A 19243-nucleotide genomic window follows, 5' to 3' on the forward strand; every position below is an offset into this window, starting at 1 on the left:
TGTCCGTCGACGCGGATGCTGCCACGAGAGAAGTGGCGCACAAGGTGAGGCCCAGGCGAACGACGCGCGGTGGAGCGGACGCCAGCAATCGCCGGTGGTCAGCGACCTTCGAGGGGGTCGCTGCTGCCCATTTTCCCCTCACTCCGGCGCTCGCCGACCACCGGCGCCGGCGGGGAGAGGAGGTCCAGCCGTCCAGGGCACCAAGGAAGACCCGGATCGAAGAGGGCGCCACCGCCCCATAGCAGTTCCACGAGCGGAGCCTAGAGCGCAACATCGTCGAGCAGGTCGCCCCTTCTTGCCGCTGGCGCCCTGCTTTTTGCAGGAGGGCAGCAGCAGGTCGACCTTCTTGTGGAGGCGCCGCCGGAGTAGCTCGGGGTTGGCCGTGGCTAGCAGGCGCACCTCGCCGCTGCTCTCAGCCCCCGAGTTGTCCACCGCCTGCACGCCGGACGAAAGCGCCATGTCGCGCACCGCGCCGGTGGACCATGTCTCCGTCGCTGAATCCGCTATTCTTCTTCCCCTTACCACGCGTCCACGCGCGCGCTGCTTTCCATGAGCGCAAGGGCAGAGGAAGGCCATGTCCCCACGCTGCTAGGAATATGATATACATGTGACGTGTCTGAGCCAATCAGAAAACAACACGTCGCCTGTCAACAACACGAAAAGAACAGACGATTAAAAAAGTCTTCAGAACCGTGTAGTTGCCGTCAGTTTGGTAGCCAGAATCCAACGGTGGGCAATAAAATCCAACGGTATTAGATGCATGCACACCAACCCATCTGTACACCAAATTCACTCTCACGGCTTTACTTGGCACAACAAAACACTAAACTAAGATAAGGAGAGGTTGCTACAGTAGTAAACAACTTCCAAGACACAAAATAGAAACAAAAATACTGTAGTAAAATAAACACATGGGTTATCTCCCAAGAAGTGCTTTCTTTATAGCCATTAAGATGGGCTCAGTAATTTTAATGATGCACTCCCAAGAAATAGTATTTGAAGCAAAAGAGAGAATCAAGAGGCAAATTCAAAACACATTTAAGTCTAACATGCTTCCTATGCATAGGAATCTTGTAAATAAACAAGTTCATGAAGAGCAAAGTGACAAGCAAAGTGACAAGTGTAGCTTCAAAAATTTCAGCATATAGAGAGGCATTTTAGTAACATGAAAATTTCTACAACCATATTTTCCTCTCTCATAATAACTTTCAGTAGTATCATGAGAAAACTCAACAATATAACTATCACATAAAGCATTCTTATCATGAGTCTCATGCATAAAATTATTACTCTCCACATAAGCATAATCAATTTTATTAGTTGTAGTGGGACCAAATTCAACAAAGTGGCTATCATCATATATAGGAGGCATATTGTAATCATAAAAGAAAATTTTCTTCTCAATGCTTGGGGGACTAAAAAGATCATGCTCATCAGAGCCAACTTCCCCAAGATTAGAATTTTCCATAGCATTAGCAACAATGGTGTTCAAAGCATTCATAGTAATAACATTCCCATTAACATGCATATAAAGTTCCATGGGTTTTTTAATTCTCTCTTCAAACACATCATGTCCTAATTCAAGATAAAGTTCATAAAGGTCTCTCATATTTTTGTTGTTTTCCATTATGCTTAACTAGTGAAATAAAAACATGCATGATATTAAGTAAAGTAAATGCAAGTAACTAATTTTTTGTGTTTTTGATATAGAGTGCAAACAAGATAGCAAATAAAGTAAAACTAGCAACTATTTTTTTTGTATTTTGATTTAGTGCAGCAAACAAAGTAGTAAATAAAACTAAGCAAGACAAAAACAAAGTAAAGAGATTGAGAAGTGGAGACTCCCCTTGCAGCGTGTCTTGATCTCCCCGGCAACGGCGCCAGAAAATATGCTTGATGGCGTGTAACTCACACGTTCGTTGGGAACCCCAAGAGGAAGGTATGATGCGCACAGCAGCAAGTTTTCCCTCAGAAAGAAACCAAGGTTTATCGAACAAGGACGAGCCAAGAAGCACGTTGAAGGTTGATGGCGGCGGGATGTAGTGCGGCGCAACACCAGGGATTCCGGCGCCAACGTGGAACCTGCACAACACAACCAAAGTACTTTGCCCCAACGAAACAGTGAGGTTGTCAATCTCACCGGCTTGCTGTAACAAAGGATTAACCGTATTGTGTGGAAGATGATTGTTTGCAGAAAACAGTAAAACAGTATTGCAGTAGATTGTATTTCAGTAAAGAGAATTGGACCGGGGTCCACAGTTCACTAGAGGTGTCTCTCCCATAAGATAAACAGCATGTTGGGTGAACAAATTACAGTTGGGCAATTGACAAATAAAGAGAGCATGACAATGCACATACATATCATGATGAGTATAGTGAGATTTAATTGGGCATTACGACAAAGTACATAGACCGCCATCCAACTGCATCTATGCCTAAAAAGTCCACCTTCAAAGTTATCATCCGAACCCCCTCCAGTATTAAGTTGCAAAGCAACAGACAATTGTATTAAGTATGGTGCGTAATGTAATCAACAACTACATCCTTAGACATAGCATCAATGTTTTATCCCTAGTGGCAACAACACAACACAACCTTAGAACTTTCTCACATCGTCCTGTGTCAATGCGAGGCATGAACCCACTATCGAGCATAAGTACTCCCTCTTGGAGTTACAAGCATCTACTTGGCCAGAGCATCTACTAGTAACGGAAAGCATGCAAGATCATAAACAACACGTAGATATAACTTTGATAATCAACATAACAAGTATTCTCTATTCATCGGATCCCAACAAACGCAACATATAGAATTATAGATAGATGATCTTGATCATGTTAGGCAGCTCACAAGATCCGACAATGATAGCACAATGGGGAGAAGACAACCATCTAGCTACTGCTATGGACCCATAGTCCAGGGGTGGACTACTCACACATCACACCGGAGGCGACCATGGCGGTGTAGAGTCCTTCGGGAGATGAATCCCCTCTCCGGCAGGGTGCCGGAGGCGATCTCCTGGATCCCCCGAGATGGGATCGGCGGCGGCGGCGTCTCAGTAAGGTTTTCCGTATCGTGGCTCTCGGTACTGGGGGTTTCGTCACGGAGGCTTTAAGTAGGCGGAAGGGCAAGTCAAGAGGCGGCACGGGGGGCCCAGACCATAGGCCGGCGCGGCCAGGGGTGGGGCCGCGCCGCCCTAGGGTTTGGCCACCCCGTGGCCCCTCTTCGTTTCGTCTTCGGACTTCTGGAAGCTTCGTGGAAAAATAGGCCCCTGGGCGTTGATTTCGTCCAATTCCGAGAATATTTCCTTACTAGGATTTCTGAAACCAAAAACAGCAGAAAACAAAGAATCGGCACTTCGGCATCTTGTTAATAGGTTAGTTCCAGAAAATGCACGAATATGACATAAAGTGTGCATAAAACATGTAGATAACATCAATAATGTGGCATGGAACATAAGAAATTATCGATACGTCGGAGACGTATCATGGTCACACATAAGATCTTCATACATCGACTTGACATAAAACACCCCATTAGATGTCAACTTCCAAACAAAACGGTCATCCTCATTATTCAAAGTAACCATCATGAGTTTCCTGCATAATTGTAACCAGGAGGTCCATTTACTACCACTCAATACCTTTCGGAATGTAATATTCAAAGGTGGTTGGGCAAGCACCTGTGCAACTGTGACATTCTTATGATGTACAATATTATACAAGGACGGATATTGCTGGGCCAAAGAAGTATTTCCTAACCAGGTATCTTCCCAGAAGCGTATGGTCGTACCATTACCCACTTTGAAAGACCCCTGGAAAAAAACTCTTGTTTGACCTCCATCAATCCTTTCTAAAATGGGGAATCAGTAGGCTTAGCTTGTACCTCCGATAACGTCTTATGTCTTAGGTATTTGTTATGTAGCAACTCTTGCCACAACCCGTCTTCGTTAAGAACTTTAAAGAACCATTTACTCAGTAAACATCTATTCTTGATTTTGAGAACCTCAATACATAATCCCCCTTGATCTGTGGGTCGACATATAATGTTCCATTTTGTAAGCCGGTATTTCTTTTTGTTTTCGTCAGACTGCCAAAAGAACCTAGATCTGTAGAAGTCCAAACGTTTCCTTACCCCAACATGTATTTGCAGGAAAGATAACATAAACATTGGTAAGCTAGTTAACACTGAATTAATAAGAACTAACCTATCACCATAGGATAGTAACTTCCCTTTCCAGCATCCTAATTTACTCTCAAACCGAGTTTCCACCGGATACCAATCCGAATTCCTGAGTTTTTTTGTAATGGATTGGAATACCCAAGTATCTAAACGGGAGTTGTCTAGCATCACATCCAAAGATCTGCTTATACTGATCCTCCTCCTCCTTTGCCTTTCCAAAACAAAAAATCTCACTTTTATGGTAATTAATCTTGAGGCCCGACAACTCTTCAAAGAGGCACAAAATTAATTTCATATTAACTGCTTTATTAAGGCCATGTTCCAAGAATAGGATAGTATCATCTGCGTATTGTAATATAGAGAGTCGTCCCTCAACTAAATGAGGAATTAACCCTCCTACTTGACCATCCTCTTTTGCTCGTTCAATTAGGATGGCAAGCATATCCACTACAATATTGAAAAGCATCGGAGATGAAGGATCCCCTTGCCTTAGACCTTTCTTTGTCTGGAAATAATGACCAATATCATCATTCACCTTGACGCCAACACTACCTCCATGGACAAATTGTTGCACTAATCTACCCCATTCAGGAGCAAAATCTTTCATTCTCAAAGTTTGTTGTAAAAAAGGCCATTTCACCTTATCATAAGCCTTTTCGAAGTCGATTTTAAATAACACCCCATCCATTTTCTTAGTATGTAGCTCATGGATTGTTTCATGAAGTATGACTACCCCTTCCAAAATATTCCTTCCTGGCATAAAAGCTGATTGAGTTGGTTTAATCACTCTTGGGGCAATTCCCGAGATTCGATTCGTACCAACTTTAGTGAAAATCTTAAAACATACATTCAGCAAACATATAGGTCTATATTGTTGAATTTGGACCGCATTCTCCTTCTTGGGTAGTAATGTGATAACACCAAAATTCAGTTTATAAAGAGGCAAATCCCCATTGGTAAACTGAGAAAACAGAGCCATCAAATCATCTTTTATGACTTTCCAATTTTTTTGATAAAACTCAGCTGGAAAGCCATCTGGTCCAGGAGCTTTATTCAATTCCATTTGAGAAATTGCCTCAAACACCTCCTTTTCAGTAAAAGGAACCGTCAAGATCTCATTCTCTTGATGAAATCTGAGTAATATCCTGAAACTCCTCTTCAACTAGAGAAATATTGGTTGGTGCCGGTGCTTCAAACAATTTCTTATAGAATTCAGTAATATAGACCTTTAAATTATCTTCCCCAACAATAGTCCCTTCTTGTTGCTCTAATTGGAAAAAAATTTGGTGTGTACCATTCGCTATTAAGTGGAAATACCTCGTATTATTTCCCCCTTCTTGAATATGTTTAACTTTCGCTCTTTGGGCCCATTTAGACTCCTCCTCTCTTCCTAATTTGTTCAAACTATCATTGGCCTTTTTTAATTTCTCCCTTTCATTTGTATTCAATAAAGTTGTTTCTGCTTTCAAGTCAAGACTCTCAATGATATTTAACAATCTCTCTTTTTCTTTTTTATACTTTCCACTTTGATTTTTTGCCCAACCCTTAAGAAATCTATGGATTTAACAAAAACCATGAACTAGTTCTTTAGATGCATGTTATAGGGAAATTATGGGTATCTAGAAACTTTATGTGGTGGTTGTATATTAGTCTTAATACATCACTTGATTCCTCATGGACGTGGCCTTGGGATCACTCACTAAGTGTGTAGATCCTCATGTACCTGGGTGAACCTAATTATGGATTAACCCTAGAATTAATCTATGTGATTCTTCTGTGTTAGAAGCCTTGCAGTATAATATGAGAGTATGGTGTCTATTAGATGGTCTGGTGGCGGAAAGGTGCAGCTAAGTGAAAATAATAGCATCAGTGATAGTAATAGCAACCTCATCATATGGTAGCTGCATATCTAGGGATTGAAAGAGACCGAAGTACTTGAAGCTCATGACCTCGGAGTGTGCATCAAGGGTATTGTAGTTCTCAAATATATGCCATGAAACTTGAGGCAATATTCTATGTCGTCACTTAAAAGTGTAGCCATTCAAATCTAAGCATGTGAAGGATCCACTTGCTTAGGAAAGTATTAACAATGCATGCTTAGGCATGTGTTGATAATAGGACATGTTTCACTATATAACATGACACTTGTGTATGATCCATTGCTCATAATTGTGCTTTATATAATATATACCACCGTTATTATTGGAGAGAAAGAGAGGGGAAGAAATCACCCATGATCCTAGGACCGTTTTCTACATAAGAGTAAAACTTCGGCTTGTCCTCTTGCAATTTGGAGGAATGTGCCATCCCTGAAAAGAGCTTCTTTACATTTATTGTTTTCGCATTTTACTTTCAAGCAATAAATCTATCACTATAGTTTCGTAATTGTTTAGTGCATCAAAAAATAGAATTGTGACATTCTAGTTTGAGAGAATAAATTACTTTACCCATTCTTGCTCCGGAGGTTCAATACCCTATACTTTCACACTGAGACGTGTTATAACTATCTCTTGCACTTGGGAGAAATCAATGATCAAAATAAGAAAAGGGAGATCAACTCCAAGATATGGTGGAAATGTAAATAAATTAATGATAATTATGGGTAGATTAGGATACATTTTGCGACCTTACCGGAATAAAAGTTATGTACCATGAAGAAACAAAGCTATTAATTGTAATGTTTCTCCCAATATTTAAGCTCTACCGGAAAATATTTGTTGGGTGAATCCAAGAAACAGAAGTTCACCTTTACTCACATTGCTCTCCATTAGAGAGGCCGAAGATTGGGATCTTAAAATGGTTAAACTTGCTTATACTTATGCGAATGAAGATGCTTCTATTAACTACGATGATTTATTGTCTTCCAAATTATTGAAATTTTGGCAGATTTATCTGAATATCCTAAAATTAAGTTATGAAAAATAACTTGGTAGATATATTTCTTCAAATATGTGTTATATTAAATTAGGGAGGTGGATGCTTCAATACTAAGAAAACTAGAAGATGAAAGAGAACAAATTATTAAGATTCACGTTTATAAATATGAGGGCCGCCCTTCATGTGATCTAGGAGCTATTTTCTGTTTGTCTCTACAAGTCAATTTTTTTTTTTTGTCAAATGCTTGCCATCGAAAAGATGGATCCATGGCATTTTAGCTTGCACTTACCTGATCCCATCATTAAAAAGTATATTAATGGATTTTAGTTTTTAGTAAAATGATATGGTGTACAAGAAAATTTAGTGTTTATTAACTTTTATTATATATTAGGCATTGCGTGCAATCTTTTTTTCTCCCCTTATTTTGGAAATACCCTTTTAAAGAACAGAAGAATCTATAATAGATATGTAAGAAGGGGTCCCCCAAAAAGGATATTTAAACATTCATCAACAAATGAACTTAAATTATCTAATGAATCTTTAGTGTCAATTCACTTTGGATATCATTGGCGAGCAAAACCAATACTTCAGAGGTGCGTAAAAGCCTAGCTATATGCATGTCCATAGAAGCATTTAGGGACATAACCTGTTCTATATTTAGGTATCTTCGTTTATTCACTACTAGTTAAAAAAGTCTTTAATTCTTTTAGTTACTAGTAAAGTTCCGTGAATTAAGATGAGTTTTTGATATGTGCTAAGCTGTTGTTTACCTCTCGGGATTTTTCAATTCTCGAATCTTATATAAAAATAGGGGGCGTCTAAAGTTCAGTTCTACAGATGTAGTTTAAAGGTGAGATTTTTTTCCCTTCCTATTTGATGCCTCTGGAGAACCTGACGTCTGTTGTAAAGGTCAAGTGCAGGCTGTAGGTCTACCGTCTATGTTAAACAACTGGCTAGGACATTCGATCATATAGCTTTCCATCGTCTGAGAAGTTAAAGACTGTACTTGTTCTTGCAAATCATTAACTAAGCCAGAATCCCATTGACTTGCATTAATTTGAAGATAAAACGGAGCAGGCATTACAAGATAATGCAATGCCTCTGGTGAATACAACTAGTGTCCGTGTTACAGACACCTCCATACTGCATCACACACGTCATCATCCATCCATCTCTCCTTTTCTATCAATCAAAAGGGGAAGGAAAAATAATCTGAAAAGAAAAGAAAAAGTGAGGGGGAAAACGACCTGTGGCCTCCATTCTTTATGCAGAAGGAGACGCAGCTGGCACTCACACTCACCAGTCACCCATCACCAGCCCCTCTCAACTGTATAGAAACAAAATTAAGTACTCTAATAACAGCTGGATTGCTAGCTTACCACCAGTTAGATAACATACTTTATCTGATTTACCTACTTTTTTTTTTTGGAAAATGTGTAGACTCAGTATCAAGAGCACCACAATTTGTTTATTTTTCATGGCTCAAAAATGATCGTTTCCTTGTATTAAAATTTGCAAGCTCGTAGTAGAAGTAGGGAGTTCTGCCTCCCGAGCTCCAGTGTTCTCTTTATTTTATAGGATTCAAAAATTCACTTTTACAATTTTAAAAAAAAAATTATGAACAAAATTTCAGATGTACACTAGTACAGATAGGGCCGTTGCACACGGCTGAAATAGGATGTTGCACACATAAACCTAACCGTCACTACGCAACGATGGGCTATCAGCCTCAACAACGCACACGGGCTGCGACTGGGTGAAATATCGTAAATGGTTCTCTTTAAGAAATCGTGTGCGAAAGAACACGCGTCGCACACGATATTCCGTACTAGACCGTCAGCCGAATGGAAGATTGCAAACGACGTTGTTTTTTTAGGCGTGTGTGGCACACGTTTGTTTCAACCGGCTGTTTGATTTCAGCAAGTGTCGCAGACGTTTTTCAATACCTAGCTATAGAGTAGGCCATAACTCAACATTGCAAAACTTATTTTTATTTAATTTTACATTTCATACAAAACATGTATACATGTATCACAACATAGATTCAGTTCCTAGCTATACAAATGAGATATCTGCACAAATAGTGCTTCTTCCAACGATGAAACTCCTCCACCCTGCCTTTGTTGTCACCTTCAGAAAGGAGGTTTTTGCCTCTCGTAAATTAAATACCACCGGAAGGGACTTTGTAGAAAAGTCCCGTAAATCAACTAAAGTGGCATAAATAATGATGGATCATGGAAAATAGCATTCAAAACTAATCATATAAGTCACTATATTGATGATGTAAAATGCACGTATCAATTCCCCAAGCTTAAACCTTAGCTCGTCCTCGAGCAAATAAGCGAATAGATCATATCATGTATCAATGAGCTTATGGTTGATAATAAAATACGAGCATGACATCATTAACTTATGCATATTCACTTGTCTTAAAATATTTATGAACTAACAACCATACAAATGTGGGCTGCATCAAATAGGAGTTTTAGCAACTACCACTTGATTTTGAACAAAACCAACCATTGCATTTGGACAATTGAACAAGTCTCAAATTTATGTTTTCTCTTTGATATTGCTATGCATGGCTTTTTAACTTGCTCTGTTTGATTTTACTCTTGCCTTTGCAATGAAGATAAACTCTCATAGAACAACTAGACAAAAGAAGAGAGTTTATCAAGAAACAAGATAGACATGAAGTTTGACTTTGTCAAACACTTTCACCATCTTTCAAATGGCATCAGTACGGTATTGCCTCTTCGTAACCAGTATAAACCTTATTCATGGATATTTCAATCATGTCATATGCTCTACTCAACCTTTGCCTTTCACTTTTCATGGCTAGTTGAATCCCCCGGTGCCTGCCTTTCATACACTTTTCGTAGAGTATATGTATTGAAATATCCATGAACCTCAGTTCACTCGTTGATTACTAAGTACTACAAGAGTATCTCATGTCCCATTGTCTTCATCTATTCCTAACTATTTTTCTACAAAACCATATCTCTACCCCAAATTCAAGTTATTCTTTTTTTCTTTGTTTGTAAACATCACTTGCATGGATCTTTCCTTTGTTGCAAGTTTTTGTTTGTTTGAGAAGTTGTATGCTTGTCCAACACACTCAAGCTAATCTAATTCAATACACGATGTAACTGAAACTTCTAGATACGAGGCACACATCTTCATGAATGTTACCCATAAATCTCCAAACGAAAGAATCATGGATGACACCATACTTCATAATTTATTCAAAAACCACTCAACAAGGATAAATGATAATGCTCTAAGAGCTTTTCAAGCTATGAGAAAATCGAAACCTGATAGATAAAAGAAAAACCAACCTAAAGATCACGACTAAAAGCAATATGATAAACTAAAAGGCATAAAAGACTAGATAAAACTCCCCCAAGCTTGAGTGTTGATGTAGATCTTATGTATTCTTCTCATTCTCTTGGCCTTTTGGATCATGATGGATCTGAAGATCTTGGAGCACGCTCATCATGAGGTCATAGGCTTGCTGAAATTGCTCAGTATACTTCGCAAGATCTTCCCAAAGCTTCCCTTCAATCTTCTTCTTGCTAGGTTTCCACTCTAGGGCTGATCCTCTCTCATTCCTCTTGGGTAGATGATGATCCCACTCTCCTGGGAGATCCTTGGCCAGAACTCTCATGCATTCCCTGCAGCGAAGATTAATAACATGATTTCTAGAAGCAAGACAGTGTCTAGGAGCTTTCCCGCCAGTGCTCACGCGAGCAGTTTGCCTCGTCTTCTTAGGAGGTGGCACCACCCTCACTACAGCAAGGGGTACAGGAGGAGGATGAAGCTTCCCCTTGTGTACATCGTTGGTGATGTCCTTGTGATCTTTTTCTCCCTCCTCTTCGTCCTCATCTTCATCATCTTCTTCTTGTTGTTCTTGTTTGCCCACATCATCATCATCTTCTTCCCCGTCGGAGTAGTCCTTTCTCTTCTTGCTCTCTTCCACATGGATGTGGGGTTGAGACCGTCAAACTCATCATCATCTTCTTGCATGGAGGAGCTTGGTAGGAGTATCCAAGGACATGCTGAAGGCTTTTGATGGAGATAGATCAGAAAGACAGGGACATAAAACAATGTTCGCTCGAAAAGACTCGATGCGAGATTAGATCAGCAGAGAGGGGTATATATTGACGGTTTTTAGGGTAAGACAAAGCGCTAGAGTCGAAACGGAGGCGAAACGGACTTCGGAGGGGTGAAAGAGCCATGGTGGCGCGCCACCTGGACTCTTTCTCCCTTCAGGACTCTGTTTCGTCCAAATGTTTCGTTGCACGCTTTTATTTTCCAAAAATAATGACTTTCCTAAAAGATGAAGATATTTCGAGATTGTTACGCACCTGAACTTAATTTTTATCTATTTCTGATATCTGGCAGGGCATATTTTTTACGATTATGGCCTCGGGACTCTGGAGATTTAACTCTTCCACCATTCCAACGAACTTTTGACCTGCAATATAATGTTTAAGATGTTGTCCATTAATAGCATAGGGTTTACCTTTGTAGTCTCCATGAAGACGGATGGCTCCAGAGCGATACACCTCCTACACAACTAATGGACCTTGCCACTTTGATGCTAACTTCCCTGTAGAGAACTCGAAATGAGAGTTGAACAATAATACTTGATCTCCTACTTTAAATTCCTTTCTCTTTATTTTTCTATCATGCCAAATCTTCAGTTTCTCTTTAAAAATCAAAGTTGAGTTGTTTAACTGCCCATCTAGCTTTATATTCTAATTCTATGGGGACATGCTTTACCATAAACCATTTTGCAAGGAGGCATACCCATAGGATTTTTAAAAGCAATTCTATAAGCCCACAAAGCACCATTAATTTTGGTTGGCCAATCAGACCTAGCTCTATTGACTGTCTTTTCCAAAATGTGTTTGATTTCCTTACTACTTAGTTCAACTTGACCACTAGTTTGAGGCTGATATGGGGATGGTACCCTATGATTTACACCATACTTAGCTAAATTTTTCCTAAAGACTCCATGCATAAAGTGAGAACCACCATCAGTAATTAAAAATATAGCTACTCTAAACATGGGGAAATATGAATCTTTAAGCATCTTCATTGATGTAGCATGATCTGCACTTTTTGTGGGAATTGCTTCCACCCACTTTCTAACATAGTCCACTACAACCAAAATGTGAGTGTGTTTTGTTTTTGATGACGAAAATGGTCCCATAAAGTCAAATCCCCATACATCAAATGGTTCAAGAGTCAGAGAATAGTTCATAGGTATTTCATTTCGCTTACCAATGTTTCCAACGCGTTGACATTTTTCACAAGCTTTAACATAGTTAGTGATTGATAGCCCCCAAGTGTAGGGGATCACCGTAGTACAATTCAATAAGTATTTGAGTGTCGAACCAACGAGGATATGAAGGCAAACTATCTATTCTCTAAAGCCCTATAACCCACTTATATTGCCTTTTATGCAAAGCTACGATATAGTGTGTTTGTGTGTGTGGAGAGGTTTCTACTATAAAACTATAAGTGCTGAAATTAAAATGCAAGAAGTAAAACTAATGCAAGAAAAGTAAAGTGCAGTAAAGTAAAATGAGATGAAGTGAAGTAAAAGGAAGTAACTCAAGAGAGTAAGTGTTTCTAGCAAATTGCTACTTCATTTGTGTGGTAGTCATAATTAGTGAAGCACAAAGATAGTCTTTTTATAGTTTCTTCTAGAGAGGAGCCATAGATAGGTGTAGCCATAAACATGAGAAATTACACCACTAGTGATTGATACCAAGGCCAATTAAGAACAAACAAGGGAATTATTAAGACATAAAGTAATTGCTATTGAGAACAAACAAGTGAATTATTAAGAAAAACAAACAAGGGAATTAATAAGACATAGTTTTTTCATTGCTCATCCTTCTCATTTACTCTTCCATAGTTTATTTTTATTTTTATTAAGACTTATAAAATAATTTATATGTAATAATAAGTAAAGTTATTTTACAATTTAATAATGAAATAAAGGTGTGCTCAAATTAAATTTTATTTGAAAGCATATGGAGCACACCACAAGATTTGAAACCATTAAATTTTAAGTCTAACTCTCTTCCTATGCATTGGCATTTTATATATGAATAAATAACCGCAACTTAATGGTAGCCAGTGCATATAATGATCATTAGCTTGAATTTTAAATAACATGGAAACATAAAGAGGGCTCTTATCTCTTCCTCTTTCATAATATTTGCAAGCATGAAAAGTAGACTCAATAGCATAGTTGTGAATAGAATCACAACATAAAGACAAATCATCTAATGAGCTTATGGTATCATCTATTTATTTTACATCAACATGACCCCCCCCCCATAAATTATACAAACTTATATCACATAGAGGATCATCATATAAATTATAAGAAGGGGTGTTCATAGGAATTTGTGTGTTACCATTGTTGGGAGTTGGAGATGGATAGCTACTCCATTCTTCCTCCTCTTGTTCTTCTTCATTCTCTTCTTGGGGTTGCATGGGCATCCCCAAGCTTATGCTTTTGTCATCCTCCTTATTTTGTTCTTATTTGTCTTCCTCTTCGGTATGCATGGGCATCCCCAAGCTTATGCTTTCATCATCTTCTCCCTGAAAAATATTAGTGCTCTCTTGGGCAGCCGTGCTCCTCTTTTTAAAGTCAACTACATATATATTATCAATGAAGTTGGTTATACAATAATTAAGGATAAAAATGATCACACCTTTAAATTTAGCGCTACACTCCGTGGCAACGGTGCCAGAAAAGTAACTTGATAACCCCCAAGTGCAGGGGATCGCCGTAGTACAATTCAATAAGTATCTGAGTATAGAACCCACGAGGAGCTGAAGGTAAACTATATATTCTCTAACGCCCTATAACCCACTTATATGACTTTTTATGCAAAGCTAGGATCTATAGTGTGTTTGTGTGTGTGTGGAGAGATTTCTACTATAAAACTATAAGTTCGATCTGAAATTAAAATGCAAGAAGTAAAACTAATGCAAGAAAAGTAAAGTGCAGTAAAGTAAAATGAGATGAAGTGAAGTAAAAGGAATTAACTCAAGAGAGTAACTGTTCTAGCAAATTTCTACTTCATTTGTGTGGTTGTCATAATTAGTGAAGCACAAAGATTGTCTTTTTGTAGTTTGTTCTAGAGAGGAGCCATAGATAGGTGTAGCCATAAACATGAGCAATTACACCAATAGTGATTGATCCCAAGGCCAATTAAGAACAAACTTGGGAATTATTAAGACATAAAGTCCAACCATCACTGTAAGTTTAAAGGTCCCCATAGTTATATCCCCCGTTGATTAACCATGAATTAATACAACATGAATCTAGCTAACAACTGGGACATGGTTTCTATCAAGCTCCAGTTGTCCCTCCTCCTATCATCATGCAACGGTGACAATCTCATGCATTCCCCAACATATGTGTGCACACATATATCAGCACAAAATATCATCATAGAAGATAACAAATACTTATATGTAACCAGCAACAAACTATATAACAATTGCCAAGAACAGGTCACTACTCAAACATCAACATAGAGATACAATAGATCATGGGAAAACAATATATTGCACCATATATCATGTTTGCCAATAGATTAAAAGGGGTAGATGAAGATGGTGGTTCTGTAGATGGTGATCGAGATGATGATGTTGATTAAGATGACCACACCGGAGGGGGGTGGAGTCCACCGGAGGTGATCCCGGCGGAGTTTCCCCCTCCAATTTTCATTGTTGCAGCTTCTGTTTTCGTTTTTCTGTCTTCTACGGTGCTCTCGTCCCGAGAACTCTCCGGGGCCATATATATAGTGATTTTTAGGTCAAAATACGTCAATGAGCGAAAGAATCAAGTCAATTGGACGATCGATGGCCGAAAGAGGGTGGGTGGCGCGCCCTACATGTTTGGGCGTGCCACCTGACCTCTTTTGGGCCTCAGGCCCATCCAGGTGTGCTCCAGTTCTAGGGTGCTTCTCCCGATGAAAAAGTGATGCTCCAAAAATCCCAGGTCAATTTGACTCCGTATAGGCCTCTGAAAGTGAAAAATACGCGAAATAGGGAATTCCTGTTCTGCAGAGTTATAAACTAAATAAAGGGGATCATTGGTAAATCCTCATAAATAAATGTAAAACACGGTATTATCATCATATTTGTCGCAAATATGTGGGAATTCAATATGATAAAGGATAAAGTTCATGTATGCATTTTACATGCATCAGTACCATACACAGAAAAGTCATCCATGAATACTTCCATTATTTTCTCAATATAATCAGAAAATATAGCATTCATGCATCTTTGAAAAGTAGCAGGAGCATTGCACTGTCCGAATGGCATTCTCCTATAAGCAAAAGTACCGAAGGGACATTGGAAGGTTATCTTTTCCTGATCATCTGTGTGCACCGAAATATGGGAGAAAATTAAATAACCATCTAGATAGCAAAAGTGTGAGTGTGTTAAGATAATCTTTCTAGCATCTGATCAATAAATGGCAAACGATAATGGTATTTACGAGTAGCTTTGTTTATCTTTCTAAAATCAATGCACATTCTATAATCAGTAACAGCACGCTGGGCCAGAAGTTCATTTTTATCATTTGGAACCATAGTGATTCCACCCTTTTAGGCACACAATGAACATGACTTACCCATTTACTATCAGCTATGAGATAGATAATACCTGCCTCAGTGATTTTGATTACCTCTTGCCTTACTACTTCTTTCATTTTTTGATGAAGATGTTGTTGATAGTCAACAACAAGATTTGCATCTTCTCCCAAGTTAATTTTATGCATGCATAAAGCGGGGCTTATACCTTTCAAGTCATCCAGTGAATAGCCAATGGCTGGCCTATGAGCTCTCAGCATTTCAAGTAACTTTGTTTATTCTTCAATTGAAAGGCTGGCACTAATAATAAAAGGATACATTTTGTTCTCATCAAAGAATGCATATTTCATATCTTTAGGCAAATGTTTAAGTTCAAAACTAGGATCTTCTTTTGGTGGGGGTAATTCTCCTAGATCATCAGGTGGAATATGTAACTGTAGTTGTGCTAGTTGCTGAGATAGTATTTTTTCTAATACTTCTTTCACTTCATCACTAAATGGCTCATCCTGATTAAGTGCATATCTTTCTATCGCGTCCGATGAAGCGAATGCCACAGAAGCAAGAGTTTCCACTGTATCTTTTGAATTTTTTTTTTCTAAATGCTTATCAGTAAATTTTGAAAAGTTAAATTCTAGTCTTTCACCAACACATTTAATGAATACCTTCTCTTTTGGTAAACTTCAGCACCCATAGTATGTAAGAATGGTCTACAAAATATTATAAGGCAAAATGAATCTTGGGAGCAACGAATCACAATAAAATATGCTGGGTATTTGATATTTTCAACTAATACTTCAACATCTCTAACCATACCTAGAGGACAAATATACTCTTTATTAGCAAGTTGGATAGTTATATCTATCTCTTCCATGTGTATGGAAACAATGTCGAGCTTGATTTCAAGATATAGAGGATATGGTACCACACTTATACTTGCAACAATATCACATATACCATGATAACATGAAGTTCCAATAGCAAATGGTATAATAGGTTTACCAACTTTGGTGGTGTCACCTTGAATTACCTTGGTGGAATCTTCACATAGATAATCATCACAAGGAGTTTCTTCATTCAATTTTTTAACGGCCAAAATTTGATGCTAAACTTCAATTTGTTCATATGGTTCACTACATCTTCTAGCACTCTTGTTTGCAACAGTAGTGAGTAAATTTTCCTTTACCTGCTTGGATATGGAGGAGTTTCAACATATTCTTCAATTTTGACAGATGATACTTGATTAACCCGTTTCACTACTTTAGGAACAACTGTAGAGTATTTATAAGGCTCAACATAAACATCATATCCTTTTTAGGGACATTCAGATGGTTAGAAAAATATTTAGTAACTTCTACCAAAACATGAGGATGAAGGCCAAACCTATTACTTATCTCTTTAAATAATATAGTCGTAGAGAAGTTCTCTACACATCAATATTCATATTCAATGTAGGGTTCATTACCTTTATGAAGATCCCAAGCATCAGTATTTTTAGAAATGGTATCCAATAAGTCCTTTGCTTCTTTTTGAGTTCTATTAGTGAAACTTCCTTCAGATGAATTATCCAGAAAGTCGGTAAGATGTTGAGGTAATCTCACATAGAAATTGATTCTTACAAATGAGTTCATTCAATCTCCCCAAGCTTGAGCAATAATTTCTCCAACATGAAGCCAAAAGTTATAAATATGACATGATCATCATAAGCTTCTTTAGGAGTATAGTACTTGAGATAGAAAGCCTTCCTCAGATATTCCCAATCAAGGCAGTATTTATCATCCATAGATCTAAACCATATGCGAGCATTACCAGAAAGAGATAAATATAATAACTTCCTTTTAACTTCATCATGAGGAATACCAACAAGTTTAAATAGATAACATAGATCTTCAATGGAATGTAAATGCCCCATAGCAGTTTAGCTTCCATCCCCTGCAAAAGTTAGTTTCATAGCCTTTTTTGGCAATACCAATAGGGATTTGATATGCCACTTTTGGTTTAGGAGGGTTTTCAACCTTTTTCTCGACAACATGAACATATTCATATAGAGTTAGTTTCATATCCTCACGTCCTAAGAAAGCCATGATAAAACAAATACTAAATAGAAAAAACAATAGAAGTTTCCTTACCAAAGAACTTACCAATATCACGACGCTCCCCGGGCAACAGCGCTACAAGTGTCTTGATGGCTCCCAAGTGCAGGAGATCAGTTGTAGTACTTTTCAATAATAAAGGTTCGAACCCACGAGGAGCTCAAGGTATTGGTTAGTAAGTTTGACAAGTAAAACAATAAAAGGGTGCAGTGGTTTTGGTGTTTTGGGTTTGTAGTTTAAAATAAAATAAAGTACTGAAAGTAAATAGAAACAAGTAAATGCTCTCAATGGGAGAAAGCCCAATTCTCTATGCAACAAGAGGAAAATATCAAGTGTGTGTGTGTGTGTGTGCGTGAATTTATATGTGAAAGCGTTCCCAAGGGTGGCATGTATTTACTTAGCATTTAGATTTCTACACAACATGGTGAATATCTTGTCAAGTTTCATTCCGTTAGGGTGGAGCCTAAATTAGGTGCAGCCGTAGATATGAGCAAATACACCCCTTATGATGGACCCTAGAGCCATTTTCATGAGAAAGTATAGGAATCATTAAGACATAAATATCCCACCATAGCAGTTAGTTCATTGGCCCCCGACATAAACTCCTCTAATGCAACTCGAAGTATTGGAAGATGGTTTCTTGTCATTCCGTCCCTTCCAACCCTCATAATTACATCATAGTGCAACCCTATGAGCCCATATAGGTGAATTAATATGCAGTCAACATTCGCATAAAACCATCATAGAACCACATCAAACTAGGTTAAAAACTTGACCAAATACTCATTGCATATTATATGGAAATCATAGCCAATTCATCCTATGCCCTCAGGAACATGGGTATCTACTCACAAGTACCAAACATGACATGGATTAGAGGCATATGGATTACAACACAATCTAAAGATATAATATCTCCACCAAATAAACACAAGTTGCCAATCACAAACATGGAAATAACACTTAAACAATACATGGGGTTTAATCAATCACAAACTATGAGGGTATCGAGGTGGATCTTGGAGATGGAGATGGTGACGATGATGGTGCTGATGGAGAGGCCTCCCCCTATGCCATGGAGGAGTGGGGATGACGATGGCATTGTTTTCCCCCCTCACCGGAGGCTCTGGTGGTGCAGGATCTGCCCTCTCCTAGAGTAGGAGAGGACTTTCGCCTCCATCCCTCCTCTGTAAATCTTGGGAAAAACATGGCGTACATTTTCTAGCAAGGCAGAGGCATTTGTAAAAATGAGGGACCGAGACAACACTCGAGGCCAAGACGGGCCTAGGTGGCGCGCCCTACTGAGGAGGGCACGCCATCTGGTCCCATTTGGCCCTCGTGGCTCCCCTATCATGCTTCTTTGCCCACTGTCTTTCTCTTGATGAAAAACTGATCAAGTATTTTTTTCCTTTTATTTTTATGCGTCCAGAAGGTCACTGAAACAACAAAATACGAAAAAAG

Source organism: Lolium perenne, chromosome 6 (genome assembly GCF_019359855.2).
Source record: "Lolium perenne isolate Kyuss_39 chromosome 6, Kyuss_2.0, whole genome shotgun sequence".
In the NCBI taxonomy this organism is placed as follows: Eukaryota; Viridiplantae; Streptophyta; class Magnoliopsida; order Poales; family Poaceae; genus Lolium; species Lolium perenne.